Source organism: Haemaphysalis longicornis, unplaced genomic scaffold (assembly GCF_048455015.1).
Source record: "Haemaphysalis longicornis isolate Haplotype H1 unplaced genomic scaffold, Haemaphysalis longicornis Haplotype H1 scaffold_1, whole genome shotgun sequence".
Lineage (NCBI taxonomy): Eukaryota > Metazoa > Arthropoda > Arachnida > Ixodida > Ixodidae > Haemaphysalis > Haemaphysalis longicornis.
Window position 1 is genome coordinate 58,864,109 of NW_027526203.1, and position 19,506 is coordinate 58,883,614.

General features: G+C 50.4%; 1 pseudogene; it reads left to right on the forward strand.

Annotated features, from left to right (window-relative positions):
• The first annotated feature begins 890 nt into the window (after nt 1–890).
• Nucleotides 891–7,101, forward strand: LOC144173878 (uncharacterized; annotated as a pseudogene).
• Nucleotides 7,102–19,506: the final 12,405 nt, after the last annotated feature.

The window sequence follows — 19,506 nt, forward strand, 5'->3', positions numbered from 1 at the left end:
GGCAAAATTTGCTAACAGATAAGTGGCCAGTCTTCTTGTATGCCACGCAGAATTCAGTGTCAGCGCAATCATCAGCTTCCGTATGACAGCGGCCGCATTCTTTGCCGACACTGGGAGAAGGGCAGAATTTTGCCATGTGCCCGAGGTCATGACAGTTAAAGCAGACTACGCGTTTTGGGCGATATTCTGCGACCCGAACTAGCTCCATGTAGTATTTCACCATTCTCGGTAAAGTAGTCGTGTCAAAAGTTAGCACACCTCGGTCAGTCTTTCCAATCTTTTGAACACGAAGGATTTCCGCTTGTTCGCAGCGAACCCATTTCATAATGGCCTCGTTGCTTCCTGCCGGGTCTACTTGTATCACACCTCGTATGGTGTTTTTGTAAGTTTGAAGGGGTTCGATTACCACTTCAATTGATTTTGTCTTGCCATCCTGTCGAAAGGTTAGTCTGTCTACTTGAAGTAGCTTGGCCGCGTGGTTTTCGTCGTACAGTGCTATATGAGCGCTATTGGCTGCGTCGTCAAAAGTCACTGCAGCCATTTCCGCCAATTCTGCCGAGGGGGCAGTACAACCGATAGCATTGGCTATAGCGTGTCGAGGAACGCGTCTGATTCTAATTTTAGCTAGAGGTCTCAACTGCAGGTTGATTCGTGATCGACTTACCCGGTCGCTGCGTGTGGGTCTCTTCTTTTTGGCTAGAGGAACTCGCTGCCAGCCTTCTTCGTCGTCGAGGTCATGCTGCATCTGGTCGTCTTGCGAGTCGTTGTCTTCACCTTCATCCTGACGGGAGCGTGTATTCGACGGCATGGTCATGGGGTCTGATGGGCCGTTCGTGTCTTTGTGCAGCATCGCGCTTCATGCGTCTTGGAAGAGACGCAGTGCCCACTCGATGGCTTCAATGGTGCCGGTTGAGATCTCGCAGCAACCCCCGCAGGCACAGCCGCCGCCAGGTAAGCGGCCGCCGCGGCGCCGGTAGCCGCTGTTGCAGGTATGCGAGTTTTGGAACGCCGCTGGTGCGTTAGGCCTAGCCGCCGATCCGAGGAATCCGAAGCCGTTGTCGAAGCACTCGGTGGTCCTAGGGGCCGAATCTTCGTGTCCAGGTGTTCAGCACATGTTCACGAAGACTCGTACTCACTTTAAAATCCAGGATACTAAAAAGTTCGCCAACCCAGATCGAAATTACAAGAGCCCGCACACGAGGCTATTGCACGCCGCGGCCCCCGGGCGGCGTCTAAGAGAATATATTTAATTAGGCCAAGTAGTGACTCCGGTTCCTAACCACGAGGTAGAGGTAATTAGAAGGATAACAATGGGGTGGAGTGCATACGGTTGGTTTTCTCAGATAATGAATGGAAGCCTGGCACTGTCCCTGAAGAAGAAAGTGTGTGACAGCTGCATATCAACAGCGCTCACCTACGCGGCCGCAACTTGGAGGCTCACTAAAAGGGTTCAACTTAAATTGAGGATGACTCAGCGAGCAATGGAACGAAAGGTGATAAATGCAGCATTAAGGGACAAGGAGAGAGCGGAGTGGGTCAGGAAACAAATTCGTCGTAAGGACGTATTAGTAGCAATTAAGAATAAGAAATGGCTGTGGGCAGGGCATGTAATCCGAAGGCAAGATAGCCGTTGGTTATTAAGGGAACAGTGTGGTTAGGTTAGACAAGGGTAGATGGTCAGATGAGATCAAATTGTTTGCGGGGATGAATTCGACGCAGTTGGCACAGGACCGGAATAATTCGACATCTTTAGAGAGGAGAGAGAGAAAGACTTTATATACGGCCAGCAGGGAGTGGGAGGTCGGGATGCGCAGAGCCTCCACATCCAACCCACGTTCATGACATCTTCGGGACTAGGCCCCACCGGCGTCGGCGTGAGCGGTGCGCGAAAGGTACTCGGGAGTTCGTAACTTTCCCCCCCGTCTGCGACTCGCTCCGCTTCTGCCTGGCGAGAGCAGCCTCGAGCTGCTGGACGCATAGAGTTTGTGCGTCCGGGTCCGTCGAATATATGGCACTTGTTATGGTGTCCGGCAGCCGGCCGTAGAGGTCGGCAGCTTCCACGGGGTGCACTGCACATTCCCACAGGATGTGGCACAGAGTTGCGCGATGTTGCCCGCACACACTACACACGTCACTGGCGTGCACGTCCGGGCACACGTGACGCGCGAGCGCCGGCGTGATCACTGACTCTGTTTGTAGTTGGCGTAGTAGCACTGCCTGCTGTCGTGTTAGTTCCGGGTGGGGCGCCGGAGCGGTGCGCCGGCAGAGCCTGTACCACTCTAGCACCTCGTCTTACGTTAGGAGGGGCTCCGGGTCCCACTCCACGTCGTCGTTGTCGTCTTCGTCGTCATTGTCTTCGCGTTGGCCTCCCTCTGTCGCGGAGCTCGGCAGGGGGGACGAGACCGCCGCCGCGCGGTTGGTCAGTCCTCGCGCGGCTGCGTCCGCCGTCTCGTTGCGGGTGGGGAGACCGTCGCCCACGTTGCCTCTGATGTTGGTGTGCGCCGGGAGCCACCGAAGGTGGGTGGCCGGCACCGCTCCACTGATCACCGCAATGCACTTCACCGCGCGCACTGCACTTTCACTTACGTTGTTCTTGGCGTAGTTCGCGATGCCCGGCCGCGAGTCACAGAGCACTGTGGTGCACTGCGGATCCGTCAGCGCCAGCGCCATCGCCGTCTCCTCCGCCTGGCTGGCGGACGGCACGCGGACGATGCAGGTGCTGTATATTTCTCCCGTGGTGGCGCGGACCGCCATCGCTATGTAGGCATCGGGTCGGTCGGTGTACCGGGCGGTGTCCACGTACAGGGCGCCCGTGTCGTTGGCGTGCATTGCGGCGAGAACACTGGCCCTCGCCTCTCTGCGACCGCGTTTGCGATCGGGGTGGACGTTGCGGGGCAGCGGGAGGATCCGGAGGCCTTAGACCTGCAGTGGATGTAGATAGGCTGTAACGATGATGACGTTGTTGTTGCTGTTGAGGATGATGATAGTGATGGTGATGACTGTGGTGTAATTGCTGCAGGCCGCTGGACTAAATCGCTAGCTACACATGCATTAGCCCTTTAGCACAGCACCTCGTGACCTTTCTGGAAGGTGACTGGCAATATTGGGGGAAGAAGTGTTTCCGCGAGGTTAGTCTACCCCGTTTCCAGTGGTTTCAAACAATAGGGTTATTATTCATGCCAGTTTTCAAGACCTTTGTACTTGGAGATATTCGTTGTTACAAAAGGTTATTACAATGTTTTGCATGTTAATGTTTGGTTGTTATATGAACTGTCTTTATGTCAATCTATTGTTTGTAACCGACTTCAAATTGTTCCTGTGTTTCTGTAACTGCTAGCCTTCCGGCTGTGTTAATTTTGTAGCAACAGGCGCTGCAATTGTTTAATCATTTCCGATTGTTATGTCGTATCGTTGATACCTGGATTTTTTAGCAATCAATTGATCTTTTTAAGCGGGTATCTTTTAAAAGCCTCCTAGTGGGTAGGTGACGCCTTGGCACTGTGTTTGGATGTGTGCATATCAAGGCTGCCGTGGCTAAATAGCGTGACCGCGAACAAGCTAGGAAGGAAAACCGGGCCCCTAAACTGCTCTTCATTTATAACAGTTGCACCTAATGTAGCTCTCGTCCCTTATTTTAATTTCTGGGAAAATATATGAGCTAAATGCTAAATTCCCTAATACATCATAGGACCTGTCACCTGCAATTACGGAGGAAGAACGTGTATCGAAGTCCGAGGACACAAACCTACACCCGAAGATACCGAAGGCTGGACAGCTACCCGCAAGAGAATTAAGCAGATCGCCACTCCAGGGGAGCGGCTCGGGGAGCTCAACGCCGCCATTGACCAGTAGCCTAGACCGAGTGATAGGGCTACCTTCGCCAAGCGGGTGACCACGTCGATTACGAAGGCAGCACGCATGCCGGCGGCTATGCCGAATGAGGACATCAAGGTCGTTATGCGGCCGCGCGGCGGCCTGAACGTGTCGAGAAGGGAGCCCTCGATCATCATGTCGGTCGTCATGACGGCGGCAGGAATAACGAGGGAGCAAGCCAAGGAAGACACCATTTGCACGCAAGCGGCACAGAACACCATCGTGGTCAGCACGCCAGACGAATGGTGAGCCGGAATGTGCTCCAAGATCAAGGCCCTATCGGTCGGGGGCTCGGCGTTCGAGGTCAATGCCTACCGAACGGCGCCGGACGGCACGGTGAAGGTGGTTATCCGCAGCATCGCAATCGAGGACACCCCGGCGGAGATCAACGAGAACATCGTTAACCCGTACAACCCGCTGGCGCGGATGCGCACAGGATAGGAAACACGATTACGGTGATAGTCCTATTCACGGGACAAAAGGTACCCAATTACGTCAAGTACGGCTCCAGGTTGGTGCGCTGTCGGCTCTACCACAAGCACTTCGAAGTGTGTAGGCAGTGCATAAAGGTGGGACACAGGAGCGACGTGTGCCCGTACCCCAACACCAGAGTGTGCTTCACCTGCAGTGCGCGAACCCCGGCGCCGAACACGAGCGGGAGTGCAAGCCCCACTGCAAGCTCTGCGGAGGGCAACACCCGACGGGCGAGAGGGAATGCAAAAATAGGTATAGGAAGCCGTACGTGGTCCCGAAACGGCAGTGGCAACGCAAGGTCGAAGCTACAACGCAGCAACGGCAACCACTTATACCGGACCCGGTGAGTTTCCCACCGTTAATCCAGAGACGAAAATCGAGGCAGCGAAGCAGCAGCCGACGCAGGAACAAGAGCAGCAGCGCCAGACGCATCAGCAGTGCCAGCCGCCGGTGACGAACGCCGTCGCAGCCGAAGAAACGTGTTGCCTGGGCCGACGCGGTCAAGATAGCGCCCACGACGAGGCAGCAATACCAGCAACAGCAGCAGCCCAATCCCAAGACCCAAGACGAAAACGGCGCAATTACGTCCTCACGAGCCGAGAACGAAAACCTAAAGCAGAAAATAGTCGACCAAGACGCGACCATCAGAAAAATTAACGAGAAGCTTGCTATGTTAATCTCGGTGCAGCAGTAGCAGCAGCAGCAACAGCGGCAGCAGTACCAACCGCCACCGCCAACGCTGCAACAGCAACCGCCTCAACCTCAACCACAGCCGGGACAAGAAAGGAGACAAGAACTAACCACCGAGGACGAACCGGAGCCTAAAATCGACCACAGGGCGGCCCGCACGTCGGCACCGAACCCCAAGGGACTGGCTGTCGACGGAGCCAAGGACCACAGAATTAACGCGAGATTGGACAAACTGGAGGACCGGATGGACCGGCTAGAGCAAACGCCAAAGTCACCCAAGAGCGCCTCACGGCACGCGAACAAACTGCCCAGGTTACAAACGAGCGCCTCACCGCACTCGAGCAAGTGGTCCAGGGCCTGCAGATCGCCTTCACGCAAATGCAAGCTCAAGTACAAGCACAAAAACGAGGATTGGAAACCCACATCATTGCCAAAACTGCCACAATTATGGATCGGACAACCAGCAGTAGTACAGCAACAGCTACCACAGCAACAGCCCACCCAGTGCCAATGGAACTGCAATTGTTTCCTAAGGAAGAAAGCGATACTACAACACCACCTACAGCACCTAGCAAGAAAGCCAGACGTCATACTAATCCAAGAAACACACTGCGAAGAACCGCCGAAGCTCCCTGGTTACCGTGGACACGCGGGCCCACCGAGTGGGAAAGGGGTCACGACGAAAAGCAGTGGACACATGGGCAGAGATGTCAGCACCTTCGTCCGCAAGGGCATTACCTTCGCCGAACACGACATGGTGACCAACAGCACAGTCGAACACTGCGCCGTGGAATTGATAACGGGCAATAAAATGATAACGAGCAATAAACGGACGAGCAACCCGAAATCGAAGACAGAGAAGTGAATGGACTCCGTAACGAAGAGGGCGGAGAAGGCAACCACGGAAATCGAGACGGACGACAACATGGACAGGATGGATAGCCGACTGGCCCACCTCCTGCTAGCCAAAAAGTCCCTAAAAGAGCGCTGGCTGAAGCAACGCACCAACAGACGGCTGCGAGAAAAAAATCGCCGAGCTCAACAAACAGATAGGGAAGCGCTGCAGGGTGTTGTCCGCCCAGCCATGGAGCCAGGCCTGCAACGAAGCCGACTGACAAATGCACACGGTAAGTCGTGAAAACGCAGCACACCAACCTCGCCGGAATACTCCACAGGGCCGTCCAGCAACTGGGAGAAGACGAGGTCAAGAAGTGACTGGACGCCAAGTACCTGCCGACCACCCTGAAGGAGAATCACCCGGGGTACCGAGGCAAAGAAAACGCGACGCTACACAGAGACATAGAGACGTGGGAAGTCCGCGACGCCCTGCAGAATCGCAATAGAAGATCCGCCACCTGCCCCGAATGGGTTACCAACAAGGCGCTCAGGAACCTCAACGACGCAGCTGTGGAAGCCTTCAAGAAATACTTCAAGTGCTGGAGAGCCGGCCGCACTCCTAAACAGTGGAAGACGGCCAAAACGATTCTAATCCCGAAACCCGGCAAGCCACCCGGTATAGTGAACCTCCGACCGATCTCACTTACGTCGTGCGCTGTAAAATTCCTGGAGCACGTCCTCATGAACAGGAGGCAACATTACCTAGAAGACTCAGAACGGTACCCCAACTCCATCATAGGGTTTTGGGGCCAGCTCACAAAGCAAGACGCCATGATTCTACTAAAGCACGAGATCATTGACGATGAAACGAAGACCAAGGACAACAGGGCCGTGCTCGGACTGGACCAGCAGAGCCAATTCGACAAGGTCCGACACTCTGCCATCTTATCTCACGTTTCCCGGCTCGACATGGGCCGAATAACGTACGAGTATATCAGGGACTTTCTAGGAAGCAGGACGACGAAGATCTGTGTGGGTGACCTCCAACAACCGCTGAAGAGGCTCGGCAGCGTCGGTACGCCGCAAGGCTTGGTCATAACCCCGCTGCTGTCCAACCTCGTGATGATCGGCGTGGCCAATTGGCTGGAGCGGGTGACGGGTGTCCGCCACGCCATGTACGCCGACGACGTCACGCTGTGGGTCACGGGGGAAGCGACAGTCACATAGAAACGACGGCGCAAGAAGCGGTCGACGCCATAGAAGAACAACTGCAAGGGTCGGGGCTTGTCTGTTCCTCATCCAAGTCGGAACTACTGGTGCTTCCTCCAAAGAACGCGAGCTGAAAGAGGAAGTACGACGAAGACAACGACCACGCTAACTCCAAGATCACCGTGCGCACGGAAAGTGGGCAAGTCATTCCGGAGGTCGACAAGATCAGAGTGCTCGGAATTGTTATCGAGAAGAATTGCGTCAAAGGCACGACGGTCACCAAGCAAGCGACGAAAGCAGACGCGGCAATGCGCCTCGTCAGAAGGGTCTACAGCAGAAAAGGAGGGATGAAGGAACAGAACCTCACGAGGCTCGTCCAGTCCGTCGTCATTAACCACATAGCGTACGTGCCCGCATTTCACAACTGGCGGCCGAGCGAATGCGCAAAGATCGACGCAGTCATACGCAAGGCGTACAAGACGGCGCTCGGGCTCAGGAGGAGCACGAGCAGGGACAAGTCCTCGGCCCTAAACAAGCACAACACCCTGGATGAAATAGCACAAGTCCATCGAGTGGCGCAGCTCGAGAGACTATCTCGAAGTCCAGCAGCAGTACAGCGGAATAGCAGAAGTCCAGCTCGAGGCGCAGCTCGAGAGACATACTACGGCAGCTGGGCCTGGTGCCCAAGGAGAGCAAGACGACGAGCGGGGAAACATTACCCAAAGGGGCGTGACGACGGTTCACCGTGTGTCCGATACCTCGGAACATGAACCCCGAACACAACAGAGAACGGCGACTGGCAAGAGCCAAGGCCCTGGTGGACCTGCACGCCAACGACAGCGGGGCCGCGTACGCGGACACGGCGAAGCACCAAAACCAGAAAGAAGCCTACACGGCGGTGGTGATAGAAGCAACGACGGGCAACACGAAGGCGGCGGCGAGCATCCGCGTTGGGAAGCCGCAGCAGGCAGAGGAGGTGGCCGTGGCCGTGGGCATCACCGATCCCGGCTGCAAAACGGTGCTGTGCAACTCCAGGAGGCAGTGAGGAACTTTGTGAAGAATAGTGTGTGCAGTGAGGCCGCACGCATCTTGCGCAAGGCCGAAGCCAACGGCAGCAGTGGTGGTGTGGTGATCAAGTGGTTCCCGGCCCACATGCATAAATCCATGGCGGGCCAGGGAGGGAACGCAAACCACAACGAGACCGCAAACGCCGTTGCGCGAGGACTTGCCAGCCGCGCGACGACGACCAGCCAGGCCGATTCCGACGACGTAGTAGTGGGCAACGACGACGACGGTACCAAGGACTCCATGACCAGTTACAAAGACGCTGTAAAGTGGTACAGACTCAATAGAAGGACGATGCCGTCCCATCACCCCAGGCTCACTCGGGAAGAAGCACTGCTATACAGACCGTTGCTGATGGACTCCGTGATAACCGCCGTGCAGGCGAAACACATATGCCCAATGGTGTACGAAAGTGACTTGTGTAGACTGCGCGCGAAGGAGCGAGCCATGATGGCTCATCCTGCGGGACTTTAGGGTAAACGCGAGAAATGCAGCCAGGATGACGACGATCCCGCCGCTGCTAGAAGCAGCGACGTGGACATACGACTACAACATTCAACTACAGGTCGTACAGCAGATATCGGCGGCCCTACAGAGGCAGCGACCGAGCGACGCCGAGGGTGAGGCCCGTCCGCCGACGCCGAGGGTGAGGCGCTTCCGCACCCGTGAGGCGGAACTCAGGAGCAAACCTCTGGGGTCGGCCGGGATGACGTTCAGCCCGCGTCCTGCGACGACAAGCCCGCCAAGCTGAGGGAGGTCTAAACCGATCTGCAGGCGATCTAAATAATATTGTTCTCTCTCTCTCAACTTTCCTTCTTTTCTGCTGACATCAAGAGAACGACCGCCGAGCCAGGAGTCGAATGCATATCCTACACCTGAACAGCACAAAGCCTTACCCACTGAGTGAGCATGGTTTGGTTTTCACTCAATCTGACGCCGAAGGTACGACATTGCGTCCCCAGCTAAAACAGGGGAAAAGATTAATGCCATTGCTGAAAACTCAAGATACGTGTACATCATAACCCGAAACGAAATGAACTAATATCGATAATATAGCATGTAATGACAGGATTTTATAAAGTACTTTTCGATATTGCCGCGATTCTGGCGCAGCCTGAAGCTTTCTTTGGAAAACGACAGATGGCACCAACAGCTAAGTTAAAAAGGACCTCCAAAATCGGTACGTAGGTCGTCTTAGACAACGATCCCGTAAAAATGCTCGACGTGGCTATAGAGGCAAGCTGCAGAGATCATGTCCAAATGAGGAAAATACAAAATATCTTTAACCAATTGCCAACATTATAAATACCGTAACCTAGAGAAGAGAAGGAATGAGAAACACGATGACTCATGCAGCCAGTGATTCTCGGGGGGTACTGCAGAGCCTGCCGATTAAGATTGCCAACACCTAAAGAAACCAATAAACACCCCCATTAGGATAGAGTATAAGGCAACTTCAACATGGTAATTTTTAAATAACACCCGCGGAACCTCGACGGTAACAAACCAGATTAGCAGAGACGGGTCTAGAGGAAGGGGAAGACCATTAACTGAAAGCAGAGATAAAATAATAAAATTCGGGATCAAGGAATAAACTCGAGCAACACAGGACAAAATCGGATTACGGTAAGCGCGAGAAGCCTTCGTCCTGCACTGGACCTAAACACGCTATTGTTTTTGATGATGATGACAAAAAGGTCCAAATTTGGGCGTTCAAAAAGCCCTTCCAGTAATCAGAGAAAGTACTCCCCTAGAGCCAAGCAGTGGCTGTGAAAAGAAAGTCCGGACGGCTCATCGTATGGAAGACAGTCAACCCTGGAAAGGAAACAAACGAATGGAGGCCATGAAAAACGTGTCACCGATCCAGCGACCCCGCATAAAAACTGCTTCCTGATAAAAACACTCACACTCTCACTCTCACTCACTCACACTAACACTCTCACTCTCACTCACACTCACATTCAAACTCTCATTCTCACTCACACTCTCACTCTCACTCACACTCACACTATCAGTCAGATTCACACTCACACTCTCACTCTCACTCTCACTAACACTCACACTCTCACTCTCACTCACACTCACACTCACACTCACACTCTCACTCTCACTCACACTCTCACTCACACTCTCACTCACACTCTCACTCACTCTCACTCTCACTCTCACTCACACTCACACTCTCACTCTCACTCACACTCACACTCTCAGTCACATTCACACTCACACTCTCACTCTCACTCACTCTCACTCTCACTAACACTCACACTCTCACTCACTCACACTCACACTCACGCTCTCACTCACACTCACGCTCTCACTCTCACTCACACTCACACTCACACTCACGCTCTCACTCTCACTCTCACTCATACTCTCACTCTCACTCACACTCACTCACACTATCAGTCACATTCACACTCTCACTCTCACTAACACTCACACTCCCACTCTCACTCACACTCACACTCACGCTCTCACTCTCACTAACACTCACACTCTCACTCACACTCACGCTCTCACTCTCACTCACACTCTCACTAACACTCACACTCTCACTCACACTCACACTCACACTCTCACTGTCACTCTCACTCACACTCTCACTCTCACTCTCACTCACACTCACACTCTCACTCTCACTCACACTCACACTCTCACTCTCGCTCACACTCACACTCTCGCTCTCGCTCTCGCCCTCGCTCACACTCACACTCTCACCCTTACTCTCACTCACACTCTCACTCTCACTGTCACTCACACTCACACTCACACTCTCAGTCACATTCACACTCACACTCTCACTCTCACTCACACTCACACTCACACTCCCACTCTCACTCTCACACTCACTCAGTCACACTCACACTCACACTCTCACTCTCACTCACACTCTCACTCTCTCACTCTCACTCCCACTCACACTCACTCTCACACTATCACTGTCACTCACACTCTCACTCTCACTCTCACACTCACACTAACGCTCTCAATCTCACACTCTCAAACTCTCACTCTCACTCTCTGTCTGTCTCAATCTCTGTGAGGCCATGTGAGTTCTGAATTCATTTTGAGTTCTCAGCCCATTGTGAGTTTTGAGTACATTTTGAGTTTTGAGTCCATTTGGAGTTTGAGTGCATTTTGAGTTTTGAGTACATTTTGAGTTTTGAGTACATTTTGAGTTTGAGTACATTTTGAGGTTTGAGTACATTTTGAGTATTGAGTTCACTTTGAGTTTGAGTACATTTTGAGTTTTGAGTCCATTTTGAGTTTTGAGTTCATTTTGAGTTTGAGTACATTTTGAGTTTTGAGTCCATTTTGAGTTTGAGTTCACTTGAGTTTGAGTACATTTTGAGTTTTGAGTCCATTTTGAGTTTTCAGTTCATTTTGAGTTTGAGTACATTTTGAGTTTTGAGTCCATTTTGAGTTTGAGTACACTTTGAGTTTGAGTACATTTTGAGTTTTGAGTACATTTTGAGTTTTGAGTCCAAATTGAGTTTGAGTACATTTTGAGTTTGAGTACATTTTGAGTTTGGATTACATTTTGAGTTTGAGTACATTTTGAGTTCTGAGTAAATTTTGAGTTTTGAGTCCGAGTGAGTTCTGAGTTTTGAGCTCAATGTGAGTTTGAGTTTGAGTGAGCGCAGATGTGCTGCTCAGCATTGAGTCTGAGTTTGAGTGAGTGGTGATTCGAAAAAAAAATTGTGAGTGAGCTTGAGTGAGCCGCGCCAACTTTGCCGAGGTATGTCCAGGAATCATCTTTAAAAACTGAAAGGCCATTACGCTGTTGGCTGTGGGAAGAATATCTAAATGCTCCCGTGATATACTGTATTCTAGCTTGAAGAAAGAAACGTCACCTGAATACCCGGACGCAAGCGGTCTGGAAGAGAACAAAGCTCCTACGAACGGGCGCGCGAACTCATACACCGTGTCCTCGCCACCACGACTACCACACTTCCCTTCTTTAAAAATGTAAAAACGTCTCCTCATCCTAGGCCGAAGAGAATCATCCTTGCCGGAAGGGTTTTCAATGCCAAAGAAAGGTAAACTTCTTCGAGGATAAACCAACACAAGTATCGATATTTCTATATGGGCGAAGATTTTTTATGGGAACATCAGACATTAAACTAAACCTGTGCTGTGTTCAGAGAAACATGTATCCTCTTCCAAGCAGCCTAGCTGTGCCTAAGTTCTACTTATTCAAGTACAGCTAAAACATTACATATATTACTTCTATCGATACTTGGTAGGAACCTCTGACCAGCTCGTTATTTCAAGGCTAGTGGGATGTTATTGGGAGGGCAAGGGAAGGAGCGGTTGCATCTGGTGCCCTACATTTCTTGTTCACCTTAAGTTTCCTATCATATAATTACCCCTTTTTCTTAAACATCGAGGAAGTTGTTCTCTGTCTCTGCGTCTCTGTTAGCAAAAAAAAAAGCAAACTCGTTCACTCCGGTACAGACATCAAAGAAAAATAACTTTAACCATTCACAGCGCGTTCTTCTCGCTCAAGCTGACCATCACACCGAAGCCGCTACGGTTCCCCCTCATATCCTAACGGATGGGAAAACCAGCGAAAAAAACATGCGAACCCAAAGCAAGGCGGAGGGCCTGTGTCTCTCCTGTGCCAGGGGGATTAAAAACCCTTGCTGGTAGTCTTTCTTTATTGAGCTTGGCGCTAGACCTATGCCTGGGTCGGTTTTGACATGTCAGACGAAGCTTTGAGTTAGATTTAGCGGAAGGCTTAGGTTTGTCGAGGAGGTGGCTTTTGAGCTGTCGGTTCTCTGTATGGAGATGGCAATTTTTATGTTCGGAGTTGTTGAATATCAAAATGCTTTGCGGCCAGCTGGCAAATTGTGGAGGTCAAAGATGTATCCTGGTGCTCCTGGCATTGGATGGGGTGGTATCGGAATGATCCGCCGATACTGAATTACCTTTAATGCGGTTAGCACAAGATGCACCCCACCATGTGCACCCCACACAAGATGCATCCCATTGAGGGCTGTTGGCTGGTAGGGTGGGAGATCTACTGGGCACGTGGGCTTTAAGGCAATGTGTCCAAATGTTTTACACGAAACACGGTAAATTTGATCCCATAACCATCATCGTCCAAGTGAAGTTTGCCACAGGAGTTACAGAGTGCCTCTGTCGGGAAGCAGTGAGCCATGTGTCCAACCTTGTGGCAGTTATAACAAACTACCCGTTTGGGCTGCTACGGAGAGTCTTTCGCAATGGACATATAAACTTTTACTACCTTTGGTAGCGTAGGTGTGTCGAATTGAACCAAGACACGGTGTGTGCAGCCGAGACGGGTACAAGACAGGATATTGGTCTGTTAGCAGTGAAGCCACCGGAGGGTTTTTTCGTTTGTTTCATGGACTCTATTGTGATGATCCCCATGGAAGTGTTGGGCCTGTACGGAGATACTTTGGTCTCTAGAGGGACGTTCTGATGGGCACCATTGAGGTCGAAATGGCTTGACGCAGCAAGGAGTAGTCTCAATTATCTTATAATTTCCGTGCAGGCTGGCATTACGGACATTCGTTGTGACCATTGGGCGCGCCACGCCAATCACAAAAATATCAAAACATTTTCCCACCAATTTAGTCACGTGAGAACAACAATTGAATTGATTATTCAGAAACTGGCCAAGAAAGAGCCCTTCCAGAAACCCCCTCGCGAAGTCCCACGCAACCCACCGAGCCACAACGTTAGATGCACACCGACTACATCACACTGGGACTGCTGACGCTTCTGTGGGCCACAAACTATTGTGAGGCAGCCAATAAAACAAATTCAAACCCTCTCTATGCTCCTACAAAAACACGCTTTACCCATGACTTGGCTGGGTATGTAATGCTTGCCGCCGCCTCCATAACTCATCGCAGTCGACTTGGTTGTACGACCCCTTCAGTTCTCTCCGGTTACACTGCAGTTCCGGTGTCTTTCTCCGCAGGTGTCCAGCAAATTATTTTTCGCAAATTCAACTCAAGCAGTCATGAAGTCGTCGCGGTGCAAACCCGCATACCTACCGGCAAGGCTGTTATCGTGGCCACTGCATATTACACACGTGTCAAGTCAACGTAACGTAGCTTCACATTCGCCTGGCTTCCTGCTCATTACCCAATTTACTGGTACCCCCATCCTTCTAGGTGGCCTCTTCAATGCACTGAGCACTACGTGGGGCTACGGCCACACATATTCTCGACGACAAGCGGTAGAAGACGTTGCCACTCCAATCTCAATTTAATCGATGAACATGTATTACCACTCAAGTTCGCCTTGAACAATTGGAATTCTGAATAGCATTGTTTTGCGACTTCGATGCATTCTTGTGAATGTGTACAATCTATTTCTAATAGTGTGGCACGTGTATTGCGAGTTTTTGTAACTTTGGTGAATTCCGGTATTTGTTCAAACTATTTTGATCAGTGTACCATGTGTATTGGGCCTAATTTTTTTGCTTGTGATGCCCCTCCTTCTTGGGCCCTTCAATGGGCTTGCAGTACGTTTTAAATAAATAATTCTATTGAGCAAGATATGATTCCAGACTATACCCAGGCTACTCCTGGCCTTACTCGCAAATCGTTACCGTCCTCTACCTCTTGGGGCAGCGATCACCTACCTCACCATACTTATCCATCTTAGTGGGACGAAGTTTCGCCAACGGAAAACCATGAACCACTTTGATTTGTATAACTTTCGAGATGCTATAATGCATGCACCTCCGTCAAATTAATTAGGCGACTTTTACTTCTTAAACATCATGACCTAGCACAGGAGAACATCGAGTGTGCTCAGAAAACACCCTACATGGACAAACGCTAGGCTAACCTTTGGAAAAAGGTAGATCACCTCATTCGCACCTACAGATACAATAGAAGATGCAAGAAAGATATAGAAAAAGGCCAGAAAATACCAATTGATTACAGCTTATCAAAAAAACAATCTTACTCATGCGAGAGGCTTAGTGGCACTTTCGCGTCTCAATCGCAACCTTACCCAGAAGAGCAAAAAAAAAACCCCTCTTTTTGCTACCCTAACCCTCACCGCAGACCCGTCTACAGAGAAGCGGCGACTTATAATTACTTTTTCCCAATGCATCCACATCCCCCCGCTACACTTCCAATTATTGATATCCCTCACCGTGACCCTGACCTGGACTCAATTTTACAGTGGCCGAGTTGCGCTTCAGAAAGGGCCAGGAACGGTCTCATTCTGGTCTAGGTTATGACGGTGTGACGCGGCAGGACCACGCAACCTCTCATCTGAGGCCTTCGAAAATCTCTTAGCCCACATCAATGACCTCTGGGAGAAGAGCAAAGTGCCAGAACACTTTAAACTAACACTTATCGTTCCCATCTCTAAACCGAACAAGCCTTCCAGTGAAATGAACAAGCTAAGGTTGGTCTCCCTCATGCCTGTCATTTGCAGATTGATTGAGCGGCTTATCAACCTATCTTGAAGACGGAAGCGCTTACAAAACAGGGACGAAAGTAGAAAAAACATAGACGACACGGCGCTAACTCGCAACTATTTGTTTATTGAAAAGAAACACAAATATATACTTTCAAAATCTCACGTAGTGCGTTCATCTCGCCCAACACAAAACCATGAAAGTCACTTCTTACAGGGATGAAATACATTGTGCGTTCTACTGCACTTATCAACCGATTATTTAGAATATGTAGAGCCGTTTTTGCACCAAGCCAAAGCAGGATTCCGGCCCAATGTTGACACGCATGATAGCCTCTGGCTTCTGCGCATTCTAATTAACCACCACCACTACATTCACGCAATGCCTGATCTCATAACGGTGGTTGACCTGTGAAAGGTATTTCACAACGTCAGCCACTAGGGGAACTAGGGCACGTGTATTCTAGGAGCACTGGAACGTGCCTACCATAGTGGCCACACGCAAAACAGGATTACAGCTATTTGTCAAAGCCACCATGTACTCCTCCACGGGGCGCGCCCTGAATGGGAACCCGGGACTTGCTGCCTCTACCGCGGGGTTCCCCAGTCCCTTTACTTGTCCTCCAGAAACTTGGAGGCTCACTGCGAGGGTTCAGCTTAAATTGAGAACGCCTCAGCGGGTAATGGCGGGGAAGATGATCGCTGTAACATAAAGGGACAAGAAGAGAGCGGAGTGGGTAAGGGAAAAAACGCGTGTTAAGGACATGTCAGTAGAAATTAAGACGAAATGGACGTGGGCAGGGCATGTAATGCGAAGGCAAGATGACCGTTGGTCATTAAGGGTAACAAACTGGATCCCCAGAGAAGGCAACCGTTGCAGGGGGCGCCAGAAATTTAGATGGGCAGATGAGATCAAGCAATTTGCGGGGATAAATAGGTCGCTGTTAGCACAGGACCGGGGTAATTGGAGATTAATGGGAGAGGCCTTTGCCCTGCACTGGGCGTATATCGGCTGGTGGTGATGATGATGATTATGACGACTTGCCATCCTGGAAATGAGCAGAGTAGCTCGAGAACTTGAAATTGAATTAGGCCCCCGCCTAACCATATACGCTGATTGATATCACGGTTTGAACGCAAGCGGCTGTCTTTGATTTTTTAGTGGGCAAGGTTTTTGAGCGGCGTACCGACCGCCACTTATCTTTGAGCTCAATCTGGCTTACCTAGGTCTACAACTCGCGCCTAGGAAAGCCCAGTTTCTGGCATTCAATGGTTGTAAGGTACCCAATCGACCCCAATAAATTACCGTCAACATAGTTCACAGCGACGCATCGGCTTCAACTGAGCCCACTACACTACTAGGCCTTCCAATTGAAGAAAAACAGCCCCGACATTTGGCTAAAAAATTAAAACATAAAATGAATGCAACGCCACAATCCATCTGTCGACTGTCTAATAAAAATGTGGTGGTCCATCACAGAAATCCATCTTGAATATAGTCATGGCTCTCACTGTGAGCACCCTCACTTACGGTGCAACGGGTCATGACCTCAACAAGACCCAATTCAAAACCATTCAGAGGCTACATCTGGCGACCCTCTGGACATTCAATGGCTCACCAAAGCATACAAACATTGGTAAACGGGAGCAAGCTGTACCTCTTCATCCTATTGAAGCCAACATTCCGGAAGAAAAAGTCCAGGCAGGCTTCAAAAGGTCTTTCATACACCAGGGACACGCCTTAGTCGCGTTAAAAGCCAGGACACCACCTGTACTTACCGGCTCCCCAGTCCCGATAGCACCCACGCGGCGATGAGCCTTTGATATTTATACCCAAAGTAAACGTATATGGTGGCAGTAGCAGCAGCGATTCGAGTGCCTCCAGAGAGACCGCCTTCAGAACGAACTGAACATTTTCATGGACGCAACCCTAAATCATTACGGCACGGGCTGTACTTGGATATGTCCTAAGGGCCCCGTTCTCCCACGGTACACCACCGTACTTGTCAGAGCACTTTCAAGCCTGAATGAAGAACTATACGTCACTAACTACACCTTGGCAGCTGTCGCCTTCGATTGCGACCCACCTCTTCCGCACTCCATAGGCATCCTCACAGATTGTTACGAGGCCCTCGCAGCTTGGAGATCACATATTTTAATCCATCTCGCCATTCATGACATTTCATGTCAAATTCAACTCTTGCCGCTGAAAACTACCGGCACCCGATTCGACTGATTATCTAGCCATGAATAGAGATGCAAGCGGTTCACAAATAAAAATGGGCATTAGAAAAAAACACGTTTTTTTTAAGCATGTAGCAATATTTGAAGCAATTTTGTAACAATTTTTGCAGCATGTAGCAATTAACATGTACCATGTAACATACTCTTTTAAGTGTTAACGCAAAACTTTTATTGGACACCTAAGTCTTTTAAGTTATTTGACTGCGAAACCAGCGATGACTGAATACTTCTTCACTGCTGCATCGAATTTGCGGTGCCTTCTTGTTCACCTGTCATACGGCACGTATATGGTTAATTATTGCTGCCTCCTTGCATGGTACAGGGTAAGGGTAGTTACCACACTTGGTTAAACGCCTTGATAAACCGACATTCGAATTTCATCGGGACCCAAAAGAGTCTCTATGTATATACTTCACTTATTTTTCTTTTTACATACACCGTAATTTGGTTTCCTTCCAGTAGTCAACAGAAGCTACAATCAATTTTCACATTTGATGTGACATCCAATGTGTTCGCCTCAAGAACTATGTCTAATTATAATACGAGTGGGCGGAATCGTCTTTCTTAACTGTTTTATAATTTTCCGAAAAAGAACGTGAAAAACGTTTTCTCATGGCCCGAAAATTTCCCGAAACCTTGCATCTCTATCCACGAATCATTTTCTGCAGGCGAACAGGCGGCTGACGAGAGGCCCCCTCCCAACCTTCACTCGTGCTTTGCGTAAGGCCTTCCCAGTTTCCTTCGCCCTCCCCAGCTATGCGGATACACACGCCCAAGCAGTGCCGACGCACCCGTATAAAAGCACAAACTCCAGCTTGTTACCTCAGCCGCTACCACCTCTTCCCCGCTCAGGCAAAACCTTGATTTACAAATTTACTGCAAACGCAGCCTACATACCCCACGCCTGTCCCCCCCTCCCCCATGGATGTCCTTACTGCCGTACCACCCCTCCATCAGACCTCACACTTTGGTGGTGGTCAGCCATTGCCAGCCACCGTACACTTAAATCTCTTAAGCACACCCCCATCCGAAACAAATTTATGTACAACTATTATCTCAATTTGCAGTTTACTGAATTAAAAGCAGTCTTGAAGGGGTTGTTTCAGCGGGTCCACCCCAGAGGGAACTGGCGAAACTGTATGAACTCCTGACTATATAGCCATTACCATGAATTGGCCCATTAAGTGCAGATTTCAAGAACTGGTACAGTTATAAACTCTAGTGATAACAACCAACAATATGTTTTTTTCTTTTCCCTTACCCTCCCCCCCCCGTTCCATGCGCCCGTCATGCGCAGTGGTGATCCCTTTGTTGTAAACATTCGCTCTTTGCTGACCTTCAGTGCTCGTGAAGCATAGATGATAAATGCTGCAACACCGTTCCAAAATGCTCCCAGGGCGTCTCAGGGCGTATTCTGAGCTCCTCCTCTGCTCCATTTGCTCCTTCCAGTCTGCTGAGTGGAGTATTGCCCAATGCTTATGCATGGTAAAAAAATTGGCCGCGTATCTGCTCCTTTCGTTGCAAATGCCGTCAAAAGACGATAGTCTTTATCGGCTTTTGCGAAGTAAATACCTCCCTTCGCTTTACCGCTCACCTCTCATGTTGTTCCTCTTGCGTCGCGCTCCTCCAAGGTAAAGACGCCAAATGTTTGATTAAATCATTCTAAATTCCCCGCGTTCCACTGCTCCAAACCGGGCG